This window comes from Electrophorus electricus, chromosome 13 (genome assembly GCF_041902795.1).
Source record: "Electrophorus electricus isolate QZ-2024a chromosome 13, ASM4190279v1, whole genome shotgun sequence".
Taxonomy (NCBI): Eukaryota; Metazoa; Chordata; class Actinopteri; order Gymnotiformes; family Gymnotidae; genus Electrophorus; species Electrophorus electricus.
Genome location: NC_137509.1, coordinates 20,429,175 through 20,453,480, shown reverse-complemented (window position 1 = coordinate 20,453,480; position 24,306 = coordinate 20,429,175). Strand labels below are relative to the sequence as shown.

Sequence of the window (24,306 nt, the reverse complement as noted above, 5' to 3'; positions counted from 1 at the left end):
CAGCATCTCGTAGTCCAAGGTGCTAACAGATAGATTTTTGAGGAATCACTGCACTTCACATTCAGGCATGTGAGTTGGAGAGTAAATGAAAGTGATGCAAAAAAAACTTACAGCATCTGCTATTCCCAGGTGCTAACAGATAGTTTTTTTTATTAATCACTGCACTTCACATTTGAGCATGTCAGCTTGAAAGTAAATTAAAGTGATGCAAGAAAAGCTTACAGCACCTGGTATTCCTAGGTAGGGTCCCACCTCAGTACTATTCAGGCCCAAACTTGCTTAGCTTCCAAGGTCAGATGAGATTGGGCGTTCTCAAGCTGGTGTGGCCGTAAGCCTTAAACACTTACTCAAATTGCCTAATCATAGCAAATATGATCAAAGACCAATCTGACAATTTTTTTTATTAATCCCTGCACTTGACATTCTAGAATGTTATCTTGAATGTAATTAAATGATGCAATAAAAGCTTACAATACGGAGCTGGTATACTGAGGCACTAATTATTCACTGCACTTCAAATTTGAACATGATAGATTGAACATAAATTAAAGGGATGCAAACAATCTTACAGCACCTGCTATTCCCTGGTACTAAAATATTTCTATTTAATCTGTACACTTCACATACAAGCTTGTCAGTTGCAGATTAAAGTAAAGTGATGCAACAAAAACTTACAGCATCTGCTATTCCCAGGTGCTAACAGATAGTTTTTTTAATTAATCACTGCATTTCACATCCTAGCATGTCATCTTGACAGTAAATTAAAGTGATGCAAGAGAAGCTTACAGCATCTCGTAGTCCAATGTGCTAACATATAGTTTTTTGATGAATCACTGCACTTCACATTCAGGCATGTGAGTTGGAGAGTAAATGAAAGTGATGCAAAAAAAACTTACAGCATCTGCTATTCCCAGGTGCTAACAGATAGTTTGAGTTAATTATTCACTGCACTTCAAATTTGAACATGATAGCTTGAACATAAATTAAAGGGATGCAATACAATCTTACAGCACCTGCTATTCCCTGGTACTAAAATATTTCTATTTAATCTGTACACTTCACATACAAGCTTGTCAGTTGCAGATTAAAGTAAAGTGATGCAACAAAAACTTACAGCATTTGCTATTCCCAGGTGCTAACAGATAGTTTTTTTTATTAATCACTGCACTTCACATTTGAGCATGTCAGCTTGAAAGTAAATTAAAGTGATGCAAGAAAAGCTTACAGCACCTGGTATTCCTAGGTAGGGTCCCACCTCAGTACTATTCAGGCCCAAACTTGCTTAGCTTCCAAGGTCAGATGAGATTGGGCGTTCTCAAGCTGGTGTGGCCGTAAGCCTTAAACACTTACTCAAATTGCCTAATCATAGCAAATATGATCAAAGACCAATCTGACAATTTTTTTTATTAATCCCTGCACTTGACATTCTAGAATGTTATCTTGAATGTAATTAAATGATCCAATAAAAGCTTACAATACGGAGCTGGTATACTGAGGCACTAATTATTCACTGCACTTCAAATTTGAACATGATAGATTGAACATAAATTAAAGGGATGCAAACAATCTTACAGCACCTGCTATTCCCTGGTACTAAAATATTTCTATTTAATCTGTACACTTCACATACAAGCTTGTCAGTTGTAGATTAAAGTAAAGTGATGCAACAAAAACTTACAGCATCTGCTATTCCCAGGTGCTAACAGATAGTTTTTTTTAATTAATCACTGCACTTCACATCCTAGCATGTCATCTTGAAAGTAAATTAAAGTGATGCAAGAGAAGCTTACAGCATCTCGTAGTCCAAGGTGCTAACAGATAGATTTTTGAGGAATCACTGCACTTCACATTCAGGCATGTGAGTTGGAGAGTAAATGAAAGTGATGCAAAAAAAACTTACAGCATCTGCTATTCCCAGGTGCTAACAGATAGTTTGAGTTAATTATTCACTGCACTTCAAATTTGAACATGATAGCTTGAACATAAATTAAAGGGATGCAATACAATCTTACAGCACCTGGTATTCCTAGGTAGGGTCCCACCTCAGTACTATTCAGGCCCAAACTTGCTTAGCTTCCAAGGTCAGATGTGATTGGGCGTTTTTAAGCTGGTGTGGCCGTAAGCCTTAAACGCTTACTCAAATTGCCTAATCATAGCAAATATGATCAAAGACCAATCTGACAATTTTTTTTATTAATCCCTGCACTTGACATTCTAGAATGTTATCTTGAATGTAATTAAATGATGCAATAAAAGCTTACAATACGGAGCTGGTATACGGAGGCACTAATTATTCACTGCACTTCAAATTTGAACATGATAGCTTGAACATAAATTAAAGGGATGCAAACAATCTTACAGCACCTGCTATTCCCTGGTACTAAAATATTTCTATTTAATCTGTACACTTCACATACAAGCTTGTCAGTTGCAGATTAAAGTAAAGTGATGCAACAAAAACTTACAGCATCTGCTATTCCCAGGTGCTAACAGATAGTTTTTTTAATTAATCACTGCATTTCACATCCTAGCATGTCATCTTGACAGTAAATTAAAGTGATGCAAGAGAAGCTTACAGCATCTCGTAGTCCAATGTGCTAACATATAGTTTTGTGATGAATCACTGCACTTCACATTCAGGCATGTGAGTTGGAGAGTAAATGAAAGTGATGCAAAAAAAACTTACAGCATCTGCTATTCCCAGGTGCTAACAGATAGTCTGAGTTAATTATTCACTGCACTTCAAATTTGAACATGATAGCTTGAACATAAATTAAAGGGATGCAATACAATCTTACAGCACCTGCTATTCCCTGGTACTAAAATATTTCTATTTAATCTGTACACTTCACATACAAGCTTGTCAGTTGCAGATTAAAGTAAAGTGATGCAACAAAAACTTACAGCATTTGCTATTCCCAGGTGCTAACAGATAGTTTTTTTAATTAATCACTGCACTTCACATCCTAGCATGTCATCTTGAAAGTAAATTAAAGTGATGCAAGAGAAGCTTACAGCATCTCGTAGTCCAAGGTGCTAACAGATAGATTTTTGAGGAATCACTGCACTTCACATTCAGGCATGTGAGTTGGAGAGTAAATGAAAGTGATGCAAAAAAAACTTACAGCATCTGCTATTCCCAGGTGCTAACAGATAGTTTTTTTTATTAATCACTGCACTTCACATTTGAGCATGTCAGCTTGAAAGTAAATTAAAGTGATGCAAGAAAAGCTTACAGCACCTGGTATTCCTAGGTAGGGTCCCACCTCAGTACTATTCAGGCCCAAACTTGCTTAGCTTCCAAGGTCAGATGAGATTGGGCGTTCTCAAGCTGGTGTGGCCGTAAGCCTTAAACACTTACTCAAATTGCCTAATCATAGCAAATATGATCAAAGACCAATCTGACAATTTTTTTTATTAATCCCTGCACTTGACATTCTAGAATGTTATCTTGAATGTAATTAAATGATGCAATAAAAGCTTACAATACGGAGCTGGTATACTGAGGCACTAATTATTCACTGCACTTCAAATTTGAACATGATAGATTGAACATAAATTAAAGGGATGCAAACAATCTTACAGCACCTGCTATTCCCTGGTACTAAAATATTTCTATTTAATCTGTACACTTCACATACAAGCTTGTCAGTTGCAGATTAAAGTAAAGTGATGCAACAAAAACTTACAGCATCTGCTATTCCCAGGTGCTAACAGATAGTTTTTTTAATTAATCACTGCATTTCACATCCTAGCATGTCATCTTGACAGTAAATTAAAGTGATGCAAGAGAAGCTTACAGCATCTCGTAGTCCAATGTGCTAACATATAGTTTTTTGATGAATCACTGCACTTCACATTCAGGCATGTGAGTTGGAGAGTAAATGAAAGTGATGCAAAAAAAACTTACAGCATCTGCTATTCCCAGGTGCTAACAGATAGTTTGAGTTAATTATTCACTGCACTTCAAATTTGAACATGATAGCTTGAACATAAATTAAAGGGATGCAATACAATCTTACAGCACCTGCTATTCCCTGGTACTAAAATATTTCTATTTAATCTGTACACTTCACATACAAGCTTGTCAGTTGCAGATTAAAGTAAAGTGATGCAACAAAAACTTACAGCATTTGCTATTCCCAGGTGCTAACAGATAGTTTTTTTAATTAATCACTGCACTTCACATCCTAGCATGTCATCTTGAAAGTAAATTAAAGTGATGCAAGAGAAGCTTACAGCATCTCGTAGTCCAAGGTGCTAACAGATAGATTTTTGAGGAATCACTGCACTTCACATTCAGGCATGTGAGTTGGAGAGTAAATGAAAGTGATGCAAAAAAAACTTACAGCATCTGCTATTCCCAGGTGCTAACAGATAGTTTTTTTTATTAATCACTGCACTTCACATTTGAGCATGTCAGCTTGAAAGTAAATTAAAGTGATGCAAGAAAAGCTTACAGCACCTGGTATTCCTAGGTAGGGTCCCACCTCAGTACTATTCAGGCCCAAACTTGCTTAGCTTCCAAGGTCAGATGCGATTGGGCGTTCTCAAGCTGGTGTGGCCGTAAGCCTTAAACACTTACTCAAATTGCCTAATCATAGCAAATATGATCAAAGACCAATCTGACAATTTTTTTTTTTAATCCCTGCAATTGACATTCTAGAATGTTATCTTGAATGTAATTAAATGATGCAATAAAAGCTTACAATACGGAGCTGGTATACGGAGGCACTAATTATTCACTGCACTTCAAATTTGAACATGATAGCTTGAACATAAATTAAAGGGATGCAAACAATCTTACAGCACCTGCTATTCCCTGGTACTAAAATATTTCTATTTAATCTGTACACTTCACATACAAGCTTGTCAGTTGCAGATTAAAGTAAAGTGATGCAACAAAAACTTACAGCATCTGCTATTCCCAGGTGCTAACAGATAGTTTTTTTAATTAATCACTGCATTTCACATCCTAGCATGTCATCTTGACAGTAAATTAAAGTGATGCAAGAGAAGCTTACAGCATCTCGTAGTCCAATGTGCTAACATATAGTTTTTTGATGAATCACTGCACTTCACATTCAGGCATGTGAGTTGGAGAGTAAATGAAAGTGATGCAAAAAAAACTTACAGCATCTGCTATTCCCAGGTGCTAACAGATAGTTTGAGTTAATTATTCATTGCACTTCAAATTTGAACATGATAGCTTGAACATAAATTAAAGGGATGCAATACAATCTTACAGCACCTGCTATTCCCTGGTACTAAAATATTTCTATTTAATCTGTACACTTCACATACAAGCTTGTCAGTTGCAGATTAAAGTAAAGTGATGCAACAAAAACTTACAGCATCTGCTATTCCCAGGTGCTAACAGATAGTTTTTTTAATTAATCACTGCATTTCACATCCTAGCATGTCATCTTGACTGTAAATTAAAGTGATGCAAGAGAAGCTTACAGCATCTCGTAGTCCAATGTGCTAACATATAGTTTTTTGATGAATCACTGCACTTCACATTCAGGCATGTGAGTTGGAGAGTAAATGAAAGTGATGCAAAAAAAACTTACAGCATCTGCTATTCCCAGGTGCTAACAGATAGTTTGAGTTAATTATTCACTGCACTTCAAATTTGAACATGATAGCTTGAACATAAATTAAAGGGATGCAATACAATCTTACAGCACCTGCTTTTCCCAGGTGCTAACAGATAGTTTTTTTTATTAATCACTGCACTTCACATTTGAGCATGTCAGCTTGAAAGTAAATTAAAGTGATGCAAGAAAAGCTTACAGCACCTGGTATTCCTAGGTAGGGTCCCACCTCAGTACTATCCAGGCCCAAACTTGCTTAGCTTCCAAGGTCAGATGAGATTGGGCATTCTCAAACTGGTGTGGCCGTAAGCCTTAAACACTTACTCAAATTGCCTAATCATAGCAAATATGATCAAAGACCAATCTGACAATTTTTTTTATTAATCCCTGCAATTGACATTCTAGAATGTTATCTTGAATGTAAATTAAATGATGCAATAAAAGCTTACAACATCTGGTATACGGAGGAAGTAACAGACAGTTTTTTGATGAATCACTGCACTTCACATTCAGGCACGTGAGTTGGAGAGTAAATGAAAGTGATGCAAAAAAAAATTACAGCATCTGCTATTCCCAGGTGCTAACAGATAGTTTGAGTTAATTATTCACTGCACTTCAAATTTGAACATGATAGCTTGAACATAAATTAAAGGGATGCAATACAATCTTACAGCACCTGCTATTCCCTGGTACTAAAATATTTCTATTTAATCTGTACACTTCACATACAAGCTTGTCAGTTGCAGATTAAAGTAAAGTGATGCAACAAAAACTTACAGCATTTGCTATTCCCAGGTGCTAACAGATAGTTTTTTTAATTAATCACTGCAATTCACATCCTAGCATGTCATCTTGAAAGTAAATTAAAGTGATGCAAGAGAAGCTTACAGCATCTCGTAGTCCAAGGTGCTAACAGATAGATTTTTGAGGAATCACTGCACTTCACATTCAGGCATTTGAGTTGGAGAGTAAATGAAAGTGATGCAAAAAAAACTTACAGCATCTGCTATTCCCAGGTGCTAACAGATAGTTTTTTTTATTAATCACTGCACTTCACATTTGAGCATGTCAGCTTGAAAGTAAATTAAAGTGATGCAAGAAAAGCTTACAGCACCTGGTATTCCTAGGTAGGGTCCCACCTCAGTACTATTCAGGCCCAAACTTGCTTAGCTTCCAAGGTCAGATGAGATTGGGCGTTCTCAAGCTGGTGTGGCCGTAAGCCTTAAACACTTACTCAAATTGCCTAATCATAGCAAATATGATCAAAGACCAATCTGACAATTTTTTTTATTAATCCCTGCACTTGACATTCTAGAATGTTATCTTGAATGTAATTAAATGATGCAATAAAAGCTTACAATACGGAGCTGGTATACTGAGGCACTAATTATTCACTGCACTTCAAATTTGAACATGATAGATTGAACATAAATTAAAGGGATGCAAACAATCTTACAGCACCTGCTATTCCCTGGTACTAAAATATTTCTATTTAATCTGTACACTTCACATACAAGCTTGTCAGTTGCAGATTAAAGTAAAGTGATGCAACAAAAACTTACAGCATCTGCTATTCCCAGGTGCTAACAGATAGTTTTTTTTAATTAATCACTGCATTTCACATCCTAGCATGTCATCTTGACAGTAAATTAAAGTGATGCAAGAGAAGCTTACAGCATCTCGTAGTCCAATGTGCTAACATATAGTTTTTTGATGAATCACTGCACTTCACATTCAGGCATGTGAGTTGGAGAGTAAATGAAAGTGATGCAAAAAAAACTTACAGCATCTGCTATTCCCAGGTGCTAACAGATAGTTTGAGTTAATTATTCACTGCACTTCAAATTTGAACATGATAGCTTGAACATAAATTAAAGGGATGCAATACAATCTTACAGCACCTGCTATTCCCTGGTACTAAAATATTTCTATTTAATCTGTACACTTCACATACAAGCTTGTCAGTTGCAGATTAAAGTAAAGTGATGCAACAAAAACTTACAGCATCTGCTATTCCCAGGTGCTAACAGATAGTTTTTTTTAATTAATCACTGCATTTCACATCCTAGCATGTCATCTTGACAGTAAATTAAAGTGATGCAAGAGAAGCTTACAGCATCTCGTAGTCCAATGTGCTAACATATAGTTTTTTGATGAATCACTGCACTTCACATTCAGGCATGTGAGTTGGAGAGTAAATGAAAGTGATGCAAAAAAAACTTACAGCATCTGCTATTCCCAGGTGCTAACAGATAGTTTTTTTTATTAATCACTGCACTTCACATTTGAGCATGTCAGCTTGAAAGTAAATTAAAGTGATGCAAGAAAAGCTTACAGCACCTGGTATTCCTAGGTAGGGTCCCACCTCAGTACTATTCAGGCCCAAACTTGCTTAGCTTCCAAGGTCAGATGAGATTGGGCGTTCTCAAGCTGGTGTGGCCGTAAGCCTTAAACACTTACTCAAATTGCCTAATCATAGCAAATATGATCAAAGCCCAATCTGACAATTTTTTTTATTAATCCCTGCACTTGACATTCTAGAATGTTATCTTGAATGTAATTAAATGATGCAATAAAAGCTTACAATACGGAGCTGGTATACGGAGGCACTAATTATTCACTGCACTTCAAATTTGAACATGATAGCTTGAACATAAATTAAAGGGATGCAAACAATCTTACAGCACCTGCTATTCCCTGGTACTAAAATATTTCTATTTAATCTGTACACTTCACATACAAGCTTATCAGTTGCAGATTAAAGTAAAGTGATGCAACAAAAACTTACAGCATCTGCTATTCCCAGGTGCTAACAGATAGTTTTTTTAATTAATCACTGCATTTCACATCCTAGCATGTCATCTTGACAGTAAATTAAAGTGATGCAAGAGAAGCTTACAGCATCTCGTAGTCCAATGTGCTAACATATAGTTTTTTGATGAATCACTGCACTTCACATTCAGGCATGTGAGTTGGAGAGTAAATGAAAGTGATGCAAAAAAAACTTACAGCATCTGCTATTCCCAGGTGCTAACAGATAGTTTGAGTTAATTATTCACTGCACTTCAAATTTGAACATGATAGCTTGAACATAAATTAAAGGGATGCAATACAATCTTACAGCACCTGCTATTCCCTGGTACTAAAATATTTCTATTTAATCTGTACACTTCACATACAAGCTTGTCAGTTGCAGATTAAAGTAAAGTGATGCAACAAAAACTTACAGCATCTGCTATTCCCAGGTGCTAACAGATAGTTTTTTTTAATTAATCACTGCATTTCACATCCTAGCATGTCATCTTGACAGTAAATTAAAGTGATGCAAGAGAAGCTTACAGCATCTCGTAGTCCAATGTGCTAACATATAGTTTTTTGATGAATCACTGCACTTCACATTCAGGCATGTGAGTTGGAGAGTAAATGAAAGTGATGCAAAAAAAACTTACAGCATCTGCTATTCCCAGGTGCTAACAGATAGTTTTTTTTATTAATCACTGCACTTCACATTTGAGCATGTCAGCTTGAAAGTAAATTAAAGTGATGCAAGAAAAGCTTACAGCACCTGGTATTCCTAGGTAGGGTCCCACCTCAGTACTATTCAGGCCCAAACTTGCTTAGCTTCCAAGGTCAGATGAGATTGGGCGTTCTCAAGCTGGTGTGGCCGTAAGCCTTAAACACTTACTCAAATTGCCTAATCATAGCAAATATGATCAAAGCCCAATCTGACAATTTTTTTTATTAATCCCTGCACTTGACATTCTAGAATGTTATCTTGAATGTAATTAAATGATGCAATAAAAGCTTACAATACGGAGCTGGTATACGGAGGCACTAATTATTCACTGCACTTCAAATTTGAACATGATAGCTTGAACATAAATTAAAGGGATGCAAACAATCTTACAGCACCTGCTATTCCCTGGTACTAAAATATTTCTATTTAATCTGTACACTTCACATACAAGCTTGTCAGTTGCAGATTAAAGTAAAGTGATGCAACAAAAACTTACAGCATCTGCTATTCCCAGGTGCTAACAGATAGTTTTTTTAATTAATCACTGCATTTCACATCCTAGCATGTCATCTTGACAGTAAATTAAAGTGATGCAAGAGAAGCTTACAGCATCTCGTAGTCCAATGTGCTAACATATAGTTTTTTGATGAATCACTGCACTTCACATTCAGGCATGTGAGTTGGAGAGTAAATGAAAGTGATGCAAAAAAAACTTACAGCATCTGCTATTCCCAGGTGCTAACAGATAGTTTTTTTTATTAATCACTGCACTTCACATTTGAGCATGTCAGCTTGAAAGTAAATTAAAGTGATGCAAGAAAAGCTTACAGCACCTGGTATTCCTAGGTAGGGTCCCACCTCAGTACTATTCAGGCCCAAACTTGCTTAGCTTCCAAGGTCAGATGAGATTGGGCGTTCTCAAGCTGGTGTGGCCGTAAGCCTTAAACACTTACTCAAATTGCCTAATCATAGCAAATATGATCAAAGCCCAATCTGACAATTTTTTTTATTAATCCCTGCACTTGACATTCTAGAATGTTATCTTGAATGTAATTAAATGATGCAATAAAAGCTTACAATACGGAGCTGGTATACGGAGGCACTAATTATTCACTGCACTTCAAATTTGAACATGATAGCTTGAACATAAATTAAAGGGATGCAAACAATCTTACAGCACCTGCTATTCCCTGGTACTAAAATATTTCTATTTAATCTGTACACTTCACATACAAGCTTGTCAGTTGCAGATTAAAGTAAAGTGATGCAACAAAAACTTACAGCATCTGCTATTCCCAGGTGCTAACAGATAGTTTTTTTAATTAATCACTGCATTTCACATCCTAGCATGTCATCTTGACAGTAAATTAAAGTGATGCAAGAGAAGCTTACAGCATCTCGTAGTCCAATGTGCTAACATATAGTTTTGTGATGAATCACTGCACTTCACATTCAGGCATGTGAGTTGGAGAGTAAATGAAAGTGATGCAAAAAAAACTTACAGCATCTGCTATTCCCAGGTGCTAACAGATAGTCTGAGTTAATTATTCACTGCACTTCAAATTTGAACATGATAGCTTGAACATAAATTAAAGGGATGCAATACAATCTTACAGCACCTGCTATTCCCTGGTACTAAAATATTTCTATTTAATCTGTACACTTCACATACAAGCTTGTCAGTTGCAGATTAAAGTAAAGTGATGCAACAAAAACTTACAGCATTTGCTATTCCCAGGTGCTAACAGATAGTTTTTTTAATTAATCACTGCACTTCACATCCTAGCATGTCATCTTGAAAGTAAATTAAAGTGATGCAAGAGAAGCTTACAGCATCTCGTAGTCCAAGGTGCTAACAGATAGATTTTTGAGGAATCACTGCACTTCACATTCAGGCATGTGAGTTGGAGAGTAAATGAAAGTGATGCAAAAAAAACTTACAGCATCTGCTATTCCCAGGTGCTAACAGATAGTTTTTTTTATTAATCACTGCATTTCACATCCTAGCATGTCATCTTGACAGTAAATTAAAGTGATGCAAGAGAAGCTTACAGCATCTCGTAGTCCAATGTGCTAACATATAGTTTTTTGATGAATCACTGCACTTCACATTCAGGCATGTGAGTTGGAGAGTAAATGAAAGTAATGCAAAAAAAACTTACAGCATCTGCTATTCCCAGGTGCTAACAGATAGTTTGAGTTAATTATTCACTGCACTTCAAATTTGAACATGATAGCTTGAACATAAATTAAAGGGATGCAATACAATCGTACAGCACCTGCTATTCCCTGGTACTAAAATATTTCTATTTAATCTGTACACTTCACATACAAGCTTGTCAGTTGCAGATTAAAGTAAAGTGATGCAACAAAAACTTACAGCATTTGCTATTCCCAGGTGCTAACAGATAGTTTTTTTAATTAATCACTGCACTTCACATCCTAGCATGTCATCTTGACAGTAAATTAAAGTGATGCAAGAGAAGCTTACAGCATCTCGTAGTCCAATGTGCTAACATATAGTTTTTTGATGAATCACTGCACTTCACATTCAGGCATGTGAGTTGGAGAGTAAATGAAAGTGATGCAAAAAAAACTTACAGCATCTGCTATTCCCAGGTGCTAACAGATAGTTTGAGTTAATTATTCATTGCACTTCAAATTTGAACATGATAGCTTGAACATAAATTAAAGGGATGCAATACAATCTTACAGCACCTGCTATTCCCTGGTACTAAAATATTTCTATTTAATCTGTACACTTCACATACAAGCTTGTCAGTTGCAGATTAAAGTAAAGTGATGCAACAAAAACTTACAGCATCTGCTATTCCCAGGTGCTAACAGATAGTTTTTTTAATTAATCACTGCATTTCACATCCTAGCATGTCATCTTGACAGTAAATTAAAGTGATGCAAGAGAAGCTTACAGCATCTCGTAGTCCAATGTGCTAACATATAGTTTTTTGATGAATCACTGCACTTCACATTCAGGCATGTGAGTTGGAGAGTAAATGAAAGTGATGCAAAAAAAACTTACAGCATCTGCTATTCCCAGGTGCTAACAGATAGTTTGAGTTAATTATTCACTGCACTTCAAATTTGAACATGATAGCTTGAACATAAATTAAAGGGATGCAATACAATCTTACAGCACCTGCTATTCCCAGGTGCTAACAGATAGTTTTTTTTATTAATCACTGCACTTCACATTTGAGCATGTCAGCTTGAAAGTAAATTAAAGTGATGCAAGAAAAGCTTACAGCACCTGGTATTCCTAGGTAGGGTCCCACCTCAGTACTATTCAGACCCAAACTTGCTTAGCTTCCAAGGTCAGATGAGATTGGGCGTTCTCAAGCTGGTGTGGCCGTAAGCCTTAAACACTTACTCAAATTGCCTAATCATAGCAAATATGATCAAAGACCAATCTGACAATTTTTTTTATTAATCCCTGCACTTGACATTCTAGAATGTTATCTTGAATGTAATTAAATGATGCAATAAAAGCTTACAATACGGAGCTGGTATACTGAGGCACTAATTATTCACTGCACTTCAAATTTGAACATGATAGATTGAACATAAATTAAAGGGATGCAAACAATCTTACAGCACCTGCTATTCCCTGGTACTAAAATATTTCTATTTAATCTGTACACTTCACATACAAGCTTGTCAGTTGCAGATTAAAGTAAAGTGATGCAACAAAAACTTACAGCATCTGCTATTCCCAGGTGCTAACAGATAGTTTTTTTTAATTAATCACTGCATTTCACATCCTAGCATGTCATCTTGACAGTAAATTAAAGTGATGCAAGAGAAGCTTACAGCATCTCGTAGTCCAATGTGCTAACATATAGTTTTTTGATGAATCACTGCACTTCACATTCAGGCATGTGAGTTGGAGAGTAAATGAAAGTGATGCAAAAAAAACTTACAGCATCTGCTATTCCCAGGTGCTAACAGATAGTTTGAGTTAATTATTCACTGCACTTCAAATTTGAACATGATAGCTTGAACATAAATTAAAGGGATGCAATACAATCTTACAGCACCTGCTATTCCCTGGTACTAAAATATTTCTATTTAATCTGTACACTTCACATACAAGCTTGTCAGTTGCAGATTAAAGTAAAGTGATGCAACAAAAACTTACAGCATTTGCTATTCCCAGGTGCTAACAGATAGTTTTTTTAATTAATCACTGCACTTCACATCCTAGCATGTCATCTTGAAAGTAAATTAAAGTGATGCAAGAGAAGCTTACAGCATCTCGTAGTCCAAGGTGCTAACAGATAGATTTTTGAGGAATCACTGCACTTCACATTCAGGCATGTGAGTTGGAGAGTAAATGAAAGTGATGCAAAAAAAACTTACAGCATCTGCTATTCCCAGGTGCTAACAGATAGTTTTTTTTATTAATCACTGCACTTCACATTTGAGCATGTCAGCTTGAAAGTAAATTAAAGTGATGCAAGAAAAGCTTACAGCACCTGGTATTCCTAGGTAGGGTCCCACCTCAGTACTATTCAGGCCCAAACTTGCTTAGCTTCCAAGGTCAGATGAGATTGGGCGTTCTCAAGCTGGTGTGGCCGTAAGCCTTAAACACTTACTCAAATTGCCTAATCATAGCAAATATGATCAAAGACCAATCTGACAATTTTTTTTATTAATCCCTGCACTTGACATTCTAGAATGTTATCTTGAATGTAATTAAATGATCCAATAAAAGCTTACAATACGGAGCTGGTATACTGAGGCACTAATTATTCACTGCACTTCAAATTTGAACATGATAGATTGAACATAAATTAAAGGGATGCAAACAATCTTACAGCACCTGCTATTCCCTGGTACTAAAATATTTCTATTTAATCTGTACACTTCACATACAAGCTTGTCACTTGTAGATTAAAGTAAAGTGATGCAACAAAAACTTACAGCATCTGCTATTCCCAGGTGCTAACAGATAGTTTTTTTTTATTAATCACTGCACTTCACATCCTAGCATGTCATCTTGAAAGTAAATTAAAGTGATGCAAGAGAAGCTTACAGCATCTCGTAGTCCAAGGTGCTAACAGATAGATTTTTGAGGAATCACTGCACTTCACATTCAGGCATGTGAGTTGGAGAGTAAATGAAAGTGATGCAAAAAAAACTTACAGCATCTGCTATTCCCAGGTGCTAACAGATAGTTTTTTTTATTAATCACTGCACTTCACATTTGAGCATGTCAGCTTGAAAGTAAATTAAAGTGATGCAAGAAAAGCTTACAGCACCTGGTATTCCTAGGTAGGGTCCCACCTCAGTACTATCCAGGCCCAAACTTGCTTAGCTTCCAAGGTCAGATGAGATTGGGCGTTCTCAAGCTGGTGTGGCCGTAAGCCTTAAACACTTACTCAAATTGCCTAATCATAGCAAATATGATCAAAGACCAATCTGACAATTTTTTTTATTACTCCCTGCACTTGACATTCTAGAATGTTATCTTGAATGTAATTAAATGATGCAATAAAAGCTTACAATACGGAGCTGGTATACGGAGGCACTAATTATTCACTGCACTTCAAATTTGAACATGATAGCTTGAACATAAATTAAAGGGATGCAAACAATCTTACAGCACCTGCTATTCCCTGGTACTAAAATATTTCTATTTAATCTGTACACTTCACATACAAGCTTGTCAGTTGCAGATTAAAGTAAAGTGATGCAACAAAAACTTACAGCATCTGCTATTCCCAGGTGCTAACAGATAGTTTTTTTAATTAATCACTGCATTTCACATCCTAGCATGTCATCTTGACAGTAAATTAAAGTGATGCAAGAGAAGCTTACAGCATCTCGTAGTCCAATGTGCTAACATATAGTTTTGTGATGAATCACTGCACTTCACATTCAGGCATGTGAGTTGGAGAGTAAATGAAAGTGATGCAAAAAAAACTTACAGCATCTGCTATTCCCAGGTGCTAACAGATAGTCTGAGTTAATTATTCACTGCACTTCAAATTTGAACATGATAGCTTGAACATAAATTAAAGGGATGCAATACAATCTTACAGCACCTGCTATTCCCTGGTACTAAAATATTTCTATTTAATCTGTACACTTCACATACAAGCTTGTCAGTTGCAGATTAAAGTAAAGTGATGCAACAAAAACTTACAGCATTTGCTATTCCCAGGTGCTAACAGATAGTTTTTTTAATTAATCACTGCACTTCACATCCTAGCATGTCATCTTGAAAGTAAATTAAAGTGATGCAAGAGAAGCTTACAGCATCTCGTAGTCCAAGGTGCTAACAGATAGATTTTTGAGGAATCACTGCACTTCACATTCAGGCATGTGAGTTGGAGAGTAAATGAAAGTGATGCAAAAAAAACTTACAGCATCTGCTATTCCCAGGTGCTAACAGATAGTTTTTTTTATTAATCACTGCACTTCACATTTGAGCATGTCAGCTTGAAAGTAAATTAAAGTGATGCAAGAAAAGCTTACAGCACCTGGTATTCCTAGGTAGGGTCCCACCTCAGTACTATTCAGGCCCAAACTTGCTTAGCTTCCAAGGTCAGATGAGATTGGGCGTTCTCAAGCTGGTGTGGCCGTAAGCCTTAAACACTTACTCAAATTGCCTAATCATAGCAAATATGATCAAAGACCAATCTGACAATTTTTTTTATTAATCCCTGCACTTGACATTCTAGAATGTTATCTTGAATGTAATTAAATGATCCAATAAAAGCTTACAATACGGAGCTGGTATACTGAGGCACTAATTATTCACTGCACTTCAAATTTGAACATGATAGATTGAACATAAATTAAAGGGATGCAAACAATCTTACAGCACCTGCTATTCCCTGGTACTAAAATATTTCTATTTAATCTGTACACTTCACATACAAGCTTGTCAGTTGTAGATTAAAGTAAAGTGATGCAACAAAAACTTACAGCATCTGCTATTCCCAGGTGCTAACAGATAGTTTTTTTTAATTAATCACTGCACTTCACATCCTAGCATGTCATCTTGAAAGTAAATTAAAGTGATGCAAGAGAAGCTTACAGCATCTCGTAGTCCAAGGTGCTAACAGATAGATTTTTGAGGAATCACTGCACTTCACATTCAGGCATGTGAGTTGGAGAGTAAATGAAAGTGATGCAAAAAAAACTTACAGCATCTGCTATTCCCAGGTGCTAACAGATAGTTTTTTTTATTAATCACTGCACTTCACATTTGAGCATGTCAGCTTGAAAGTAAATTAAAGTGATGCAAGAAAAGCTTACAGCACCTGGTATTCCTAGGTAGGGTCCCAACTCAGTACTATTCAGGCCCAAACTTGCTTAGCTTCCAAGGTCAGATGAGATTGGGCGTTCTCAAGCTGGTGTGGCCGTAAGCCTTAAACACTTACTCAAATTGCCTAATCATAGCAAATATGATCAAAGCCCAATCTGACAATTTTTTTTATTAATCCCTGCACTTGACATTCTAGAATGTTATCTTGAATGTAATTAAATGATGCAATAAAAGCTTACAATACGGAGCTGGTATACGGAGGCACTAATTATTCACTGCACTTCAAATTTGAACATGATAGCTTGAACATAAATTAAAGGGATGCAAACAATCTTACAGCACCTGCTATTCCCTGGTACTAAAATATTTCTATTTAATCTGTACACTTCACATACAAGCTTGTCAGTTGCAGATTAAAGTAAAGTGATGCAACAAAAACTTACAGCATCTGCTATTCCCAGGTGCTAACAGATAGTTTTTTTAATTAATCACTGCATTTCACATCCTAGCATGTCATCTTGACAGTAAATTAAAGTGATGCAAGAGAAGCTTACAGCATCTCGTAGTCCAATGTGCTAACATATAGTTTTGTGATGAATCACTGCACTTCACATTCAGGCATGTGAGTTGGAGAGTAAATGAAAGTGATGCAAAAAAAACTTACAGCATCTGCTATTCCCAGGTGCTAACAGATAGTCTGAGTTAATTATTCACTGCACTTCAAATTTGAACATGATAGCTTGAACATAAATTAAAGGGATGCAATACAATCTTACAGCACCTGCTATTCCCTGGTACTAAAATATTTCTATTTAATCTGTACACTTCACATACAAGCTTGTCAGTTGCAGATTAAAGTAAAGTGATGCAACAAAAACTTACAGCATTTGCTATTCCCAGGTGCTAACAGATAGTTTTTTTAATTAATCACTGCACTTCACATCCTAGCATGTCATCTTGAAAGTAAATTAAAGTGATGCAAGAGAAGCTTACAGCATCTCGTAGTCCAAGGTGCTAACAGATAGATTTTTGAGGAATCACTGCACTTCACATTCAGGCATGTGAGTTGGAGAGTAAATGAAAGTGATGCAAAAAAAACTTACAGCTTCTGCTATTCCCAGGTGCTAACAGATAGTTTTTTTTATTAATCACTGCATTTCACATCCTAGCATGTCATCTTGACAGTAAATTAAAGTGATGCAAGAGAAGCTTACAGCATCTCGTAGTCCAATGTGCTAACATATAGTTTTTTGATGAATCACTGCACTTCACATTCAGGCATGTGAGTTGGAGAGTAAATGAAAGTGATGCAAAAAAAACTTACAGCATCTGCTATTCCCAGGTGCTAACAGATAGTTTGAGTTAATTATTCACTGCACTTCAAATTTGAACATGATAGCTTGAACATAAATTAAAGGGATGCAATACAATCGTACAGCACCTGCTATTCCCTGGTACTAAAATATTTCTATTTAATCTGTACACTTCACATACAAGCTTGTCAGTTGCAGATTAAAGTAAAGTGATGCAACAAAAACTTACAGCATTTGCTATTCCCAGGTGCTAACAGATAGTTTTTTTAATTAATCACTGCACTTCACATCCTAGCATGTCATCTTGACAGTAAATTAAAGTGATGCAAGAGAAGCTTACAGCATCTCGTAGTCCAATGTGCTAACATATAGTTTTTTGATGAATCACTGCACTTCACATTCAGGCATGTGAGTTGGAGAGTAAATGAAAGTGATGCAAAAAAAACTTACAGCATCTGCTATTCCCAGGTGCTAACAGATAGTTTGAGTTAATTATTCATTGCACTTCAAATTTGAACATGATAGCTTGAACATAAATTAAAGGGATGCAATACAATCTTACAGCACCTGCTATTCCCTGGTACTAAAATATTTCTATTTAATCTGTACACTTCACATACAAGCTTGTCAGTTGCAGATTAAAGTAAAGTGATGCAACAAAAACTTACAGCATCTGCTATTCCCAGGTGCTAACAGATAGTTTTTTTAATTAATCACTGCATTTCACATCCTAGCATGTCATCTTGACAGTAAATTAAAGTGATGCAAGAGAAGCTTACAGCATCTCGTAGTCCAATGTGCTAACATATAGTTTTTTGATGAATCACTGCACTTCACATTCAGGCATGTGAGTTGGAGAGTAAATGAAAGTGATGCAAAAAAAACTTACAGCATCTGCTATTCCCAGGTGCTAACAGATAGTTTGAGTTAATTATTCACTGCACTTCAAATTTGAACATGATAGCTTGAACATAAATTAAAGGGATGCAATACAATCTTACAGCACCTGCTATTCCCAGGTGCTAACAGATAGTTTTTTTTATTAATCACTGCACTTCACATTTGAGCATGTCAGCTTGAAAGTAAATTAAAGTGATGCAAGAAAAGCTTACAGCACCTGGTATTCCTAGGTAGGGTCCCACCTCAGTACTATTCAGGCCCAAACTTGCTTAGCTTCCAAGGTCAGATGAGATTGGGCGTTCTCAAGCTGGTGTGGCCGTAAGCCTTAAACACTTACTCAAATTGCCTAATCATAGCAAATATGATCAAAGACCAATCTGACAATTTTTTTTATTAATCCCTGCACTTGACATTCTAGAATGTTATCTTGAATGTAATTAAATGATGCAATAAAAGCTTACAATACGGAGCTGGTATACTGAGGCACTAATTATTCACTGCACTTCAAATTTGAACATGATAGATTGAACATAAATTAAAGGGATGCAAACAATCTTACAGCACCTGCTATTCCCTGGTACTAAAATATTTCTATTTAATCTGTACACTTCACATACAAGCTTGTCAGTTGCAGATTAAAGTAAAGTGATGCAACAAAAACTTACAGCATCTGCTATTCCCAGGTGCTAACAGATAGTTTTTTTTAATTAATCACTGCATTTCACATCCTAGCATGTCATCTTGACAGTAAATTAAAGTGATGCAAGAGAAGCTTACAGCATCTCGTAGTCCAATGTGCTAACATATAGTTTTTTGATGAATCACTGCACTTCACATTCAGGCATGTGAGTTGGAGAGTAAATGAAAGTGATGCAAAAAAAACTTACAGCATCTGCTATTCCCAGGTGCTAACAGATAGTTTGAGTTAATTATTCACTGCACTTCAAATTTGAACATGATAGCTTGAACATAAATTAAAGGGATGCAATACAATCTTACAGCACCTGCTATTCCCTGGTACTAAAATATTTCTATTTAATCTGTACACTTCACATACAAGCTTGTCAGTTGCAGATTAAAGTAAAGTGATGCAACAAAAACTTACAGCATTTGCTATTCCCAGGTGCTAACAGATAGTTTTTTTAATTAATCACTGCACTTCACATCCTAGCATGTCATCTTGAAAGTAAATTAAAGTGATGCAAGAGAAGCTTACAGCATCTCGTAGTCCAAGGTGCTAACAGATAGATTTTTGAGGAATCACTGCACTTCACATTCAGGCATGTGAGTTGGAGAGTAAATGAAAGTGATGCAAAAAAAACTTACAGCATCTGCTATTCCCAGGTGCTAACAGATAGTTTTTTTTATTAATCACTGCACTTCACATTTGAGCATGTCAGCTTGAAAGTAAATTAAAGTGATGCAAGAAAAGCTTACAGCACCTGGTATTCCTAGGTAGGGTCCCACCTCAGTACTATTCAGGCCCAAACTTGCTTAGCTTCCAAGGTCAGATGAGATTGGGCGTTCTCAAGCTGGTGTGGCCGTAAGCCTTAAACACTTACTCAAATTGCCTAATCATAGCAAATATGATCAAAGACCAATCTGACAATTTTTTTTATTAATCCCTGCAATTGACATTCTAGAATGTTATCTTGAATGTAATTAAATGATGCAATAAAAGCTTACAATACGGAGCTGGTATACGGAGGCACTAATTATTCACTGCACTTCAAATTTGAACATGATAGCTTGAACATAAATTAAAGGGATGCAAACAATCTTACAGCACCTGCTATTCCCTGGTACTAAAATATTTCTATTTAATCTGTACACTTCACATACAAGCTTGTCAGTTGCAGATTAAAGTAAAGTGATGCAACAAAAACTTACAGCATCTGCTATTCCCAGGTGCTAACAGATAGTTTTTTTAATTAATCACTGCATTTCACATCCTAGCATGTCATCTTGACAGTAAATTAAAGTGATGCAAGAGAAGCTTACAGCATCTCGTAGTCCAATGTGCTAACATATAGTTTTTTGATGAATCACTGCACTTCACATTCAGGCATGTGAGTTGGAGAGTAAATGAAAGTGATGCAAAAAAAACTTACAGCATCTGCTATTCCCAGGTGCTAACAGATAGTTTGAGTTAATTATTCATTGCACTTCAAATTTGAACATGATAGCTTGAACATAAATTAAAGGGATGCAATACAATCTTACAGCACCTGCTATTCCCTGGTACTAAAATATTTCTATTTAATCTGTACACTTCACATACAAGCTTGTCAGTTGCAGATTAAAGTAAAGTGATGCAACAAAAACTTACAGCATCTGCTATTCCCAGGTGCTAACAGATAGTTTTTTTAATTAATCACTGCATTTCACATCCTAGCATGTCATCTTGACAGTAAATTAAAGTGATGCAAGAGAAGCTTACAGCATCTCGTAGTCCAATGTGCTAACATATAGTTTTTTGATGAATCACTGCACTTCACATTCAGGCATGTGAGTTGGAGAGTAAATGAAAGTGATGCAAAAAAAACTTACAGCATCTGCTATTCCCAGGTGCTAACAGATAGTTTGAGTTAATTATTCACTGCACTTCAAATTTGAACATGATAGCTTGAACATAAATTAAAGGGATGCAATACAATCTTACAGCACCTGCTATTCCCTGGTACTAAAATATTTCTATTTAATCTGTACACTTCACATACAAGCTTGTCAGTTGCAGATTAAAGTAAAGTGATGCAACAAAAACTTACAGCATTTGCTATTCCCAGGTGCTAACAGATAGTTTTTTTAATTAATCAATGCACTTCACATCCTAGCATGTCATCTTGAAAGTAAATTAAAGTGATGCAAGAGAAGCTTACAGCATCTCGTAGTCCAAGGTGCTAACAGATAGATTTTTGAGGAATCACTGCACTTCACATTCAGGCATGTGAGTTGGAGAGTAAATGAAAGTGATGCAAAAAAAACTTACAGCATCTGCTATTCCCAGGTGCTAACAGATAGTTTTTTTATTAATCACTGCACTTCACATTTGAGCATGTCAGCTTGAAAGTAAATTAAAGTGATGCAAGAAAAGCTTACAGCACCTGGTATTCCTAGGTAGGGTCCCACCTCAGTACTATTCAGGCCCAAACTTGCTTAGCTTCCAAGGTCAGATGAGATTGGGCGTTCTCAAGCTGGTGTGGCCGTAAGCCTTAAACACTTACTCAAATTGCCTAATCATAGCAAATATGATCAAAGACCAATCTGACAATTTTTTTTATTAATCCCTGCACTTGACATTCTAGAATGTTATCTTGAATGTAATTAAATGATCCAATAAAAGCTTACAATACGGAGCTGGTATACTGAGGCACTAATTATTCACTGCACTTCAAATTTGAACATGATAGATTGAACATAAATTAAAGGGATGCAAACAATCTTACAGCACCTGCTATTCCCTGGTACTAAAATATTTCTATTTAATCTGTACACTTCACATACAAGCTTGTCAGTTGTAGATTAAAGTAAAGTGATGCAACAAAAACTTACAGCATCTGCTATTCCCAGGTGCTAACAGATAGTTTTTTTTAATTAATCACTGCATTTCACATCCTAGCATGTCATCTTGACAGTAAATTAAAGTGATGCAAGAGAAGCTTACAGCATCTCGTAGTCCAATGTGCTAACATATAGTTTTTTGATGAATCACTGCACTTCACATTCAGGCATGTGAGTTGGAGAGTAAATGAAAGTGATGCAAAAAAAACTTACAGCATCTGCTATTCCCAGGTGCTAACAGATAGTTTGAGTTAATTATTCACTGCACTTCAAATTTGAACATGATAGCTTGAACATAAATTAAAGGGATGCAATACAATCTTACAGCACCTGCTATTCCCTGGTACTAAAATATTTCTATTTAATCTGTACACTTCACATACAAGCTTGTCAGTTGCAGATTAAAGTAAAGTGATGCAACAAAAACTTACAGCATTTGCTATTCCCAGGTGCTAACAGATAGTTTTTTTAATTAATCACTGCACTTCACATCCTAGCATGTCATCTTGAAAGTAAATTAAAGTGATGCAAGAGAAGCTTACAGCATCTCGTAGTCCAAGGTGCTAACAGATAGATTTTTGAGGAATCACTGCACTTCACATTCAGGCATGTGAGTTGGAGAGTAAATGAAAGTGATGCAAAAAAAACTTACAGCATCTGCTATTCCCAGGTGCTAACAGATAGTTTTTTTTATTAATCACTGCACTTCACATTTGAGCATGTCAGCTTGAAAGTAAATTAAAGTGATGCAAGAAAAGCTTACAGCACCTGGTATTCCTAGGTAGGGTCCCACCTCAGTACTATTCAGGCCCAAACTTGCTTAGCTTCCAAGGTCAGATGAGATTGGGCGTTCTCAAGCTGGTGTGGCCGTAAGCCTTAAACACTTACTCAAATTGCCTAATCATAGCAAATATGATCAAAGACCAATCTGACAATTTTTTTTATTAATCCCTGCACTTGACATTCTAGAATGTTATCTTGAATGTAATTAAATGATGCAATAAAAGCTTACAATACGGAGCTGGTATACTGAGGCACTAATTATTCACTGCACTTCAAATTTGAACATGATAGATTGAACATAAATTAAAGGGATGCAAACAATCTTACAGCACCTGCTATTCCCTGGTACTAAAATATTTCTATTTAATCTGTACACTTCACATACAAGCTTGTCAGTTGCAGATTAAAGTAAAGTGATGCAACAAAAACTTACAGCATCTGCTATTCCCAGGTGCTAACAGATAGTTTTTTTTAATGAATCACTGCATTTCACATCCTAGCATGTCATCTTGACAGTAAATTAAAGTGATGCAAGAAAAGCTTACAGCATCTCGTAGTCCAATGTGCTAACATATAGTTTTTTGATGAATCACTGCACTTCACATTCAGGCATGTGAGTTGGAGAGTAAATGAAAGTGATGCAAAAAAAACTTACAGCATCTGCTATTCCCAGGTGCTAACAGATAGTTTTTTTATTAATCACTGCACTTCACATTTGAGCATGTCAGCTTGAAAGTAAATTAAAGTGATGCAAGAAAAGCTTACAGCACCTGGTATTCCTAGGTAGGGTCCCACCTCAGTACTATTCAGGCCCAAACTTGCTTAGCTTCCAAGGTCAGATGAGATTGGGCGTTCTCAAGCTGGTGTGGCCGTAAGCCTTAAACACTTACTCAAATTGCCTAATCATAGCAAATATGATCAAAGACCAATCTGACAATTTTTTTTATTAATCCCTGCACTTGACATTCTAGAATGTTATCTTGAATGTAATTAAATGATCCAATAAAAGCTTACAATACGGAGCTGGTATACTGAGGCACTAATTATTCACTGCACTTCAAATTTGAACATGATAGATTGAACATAAATTAAAGGGATGCAAACAATCTTACAGCACCTGCTATTCCCTGGTACTAAAATATTTCTATTTAATCTGTACACTTCACATACAAGCTTGTCAGCTGTAGATTAAAGTAAAGTGATGCAACAAAAACTTACAGCATCTGCTATTCCCAGGTGCTAACAGATAGTTTTTTTTAATTAATCACTGCATTTCACATCCTAGCATGTCATCTTGACAGTAAATTAAAGTGATGCAAGAGAAGCTTACAGCATCTCGTA

At 36.1% G+C, this 24,306-nt stretch overlaps 1 non-coding gene and 19 pseudogenes across 1 annotated transcript; all 20 read right to left on the bottom strand.

Annotated features, from left to right (window-relative positions):
* Positions 1–215: 215 nt before the first annotated feature.
* LOC145646556 (5S ribosomal RNA) lies at positions 216–334 on the bottom strand (annotated as a pseudogene).
* Positions 335–1,218: 884 nt separating this feature from the next.
* On the bottom strand, positions 1,219–1,337 carry LOC145646555 (5S ribosomal RNA; annotated as a pseudogene).
* A 668-nt stretch (positions 1,338–2,005) lies between these two features.
* Positions 2,006–2,124, bottom strand: LOC145649734 (5S ribosomal RNA; annotated as a pseudogene).
* Positions 2,125–3,229: 1,105 nt separating this feature from the next.
* On the bottom strand, positions 3,230–3,348 carry LOC145646554 (5S ribosomal RNA; annotated as a pseudogene).
* Positions 3,349–4,453: 1,105 nt separating this feature from the next.
* Positions 4,454–4,572, bottom strand: LOC145647783 (5S ribosomal RNA; annotated as a pseudogene).
* A 1,217-nt stretch (positions 4,573–5,789) lies between these two features.
* LOC145648398 (5S ribosomal RNA) lies at positions 5,790–5,908 on the bottom strand (annotated as a pseudogene).
* A 791-nt stretch (positions 5,909–6,699) lies between these two features.
* LOC145646553 (5S ribosomal RNA) lies at positions 6,700–6,818 on the bottom strand (annotated as a pseudogene).
* Positions 6,819–7,925: 1,107 nt separating this feature from the next.
* LOC145646552 (5S ribosomal RNA) lies at positions 7,926–8,044 on the bottom strand (annotated as a pseudogene).
* A 1,106-nt stretch (positions 8,045–9,150) lies between these two features.
* Positions 9,151–9,269, bottom strand: LOC145646551 (5S ribosomal RNA; annotated as a pseudogene).
* Positions 9,270–9,935: 666 nt separating this feature from the next.
* On the bottom strand, positions 9,936–10,054 carry LOC145646549 (5S ribosomal RNA; annotated as a pseudogene).
* A 2,316-nt stretch (positions 10,055–12,370) lies between these two features.
* LOC145648467 (5S ribosomal RNA) lies at positions 12,371–12,489 on the bottom strand (annotated as a pseudogene).
* A 1,106-nt stretch (positions 12,490–13,595) lies between these two features.
* LOC145646548 (5S ribosomal RNA) lies at positions 13,596–13,714 on the bottom strand (annotated as a pseudogene).
* A 667-nt stretch (positions 13,715–14,381) lies between these two features.
* On the bottom strand, positions 14,382–14,500 carry LOC145648978 (5S ribosomal RNA). The gene has a single exon (XR_014116523.1). It is a non-coding gene; the product is annotated as a 5S ribosomal RNA (ribosomal RNA).
* A 1,105-nt stretch (positions 14,501–15,605) lies between these two features.
* Positions 15,606–15,724, bottom strand: LOC145646547 (5S ribosomal RNA; annotated as a pseudogene).
* Positions 15,725–16,391: 667 nt separating this feature from the next.
* LOC145647273 (5S ribosomal RNA) lies at positions 16,392–16,510 on the bottom strand (annotated as a pseudogene).
* Positions 16,511–18,826: 2,316 nt separating this feature from the next.
* Positions 18,827–18,945, bottom strand: LOC145646546 (5S ribosomal RNA; annotated as a pseudogene).
* A 1,106-nt stretch (positions 18,946–20,051) lies between these two features.
* LOC145646545 (5S ribosomal RNA) lies at positions 20,052–20,170 on the bottom strand (annotated as a pseudogene).
* Positions 20,171–21,713: 1,543 nt separating this feature from the next.
* LOC145646544 (5S ribosomal RNA) lies at positions 21,714–21,832 on the bottom strand (annotated as a pseudogene).
* Positions 21,833–22,938: 1,106 nt separating this feature from the next.
* On the bottom strand, positions 22,939–23,057 carry LOC145646543 (5S ribosomal RNA; annotated as a pseudogene).
* Positions 23,058–23,723: 666 nt separating this feature from the next.
* Positions 23,724–23,842, bottom strand: LOC145646542 (5S ribosomal RNA; annotated as a pseudogene).
* Between the last annotated feature and the right edge of the window lie 464 nt (positions 23,843–24,306).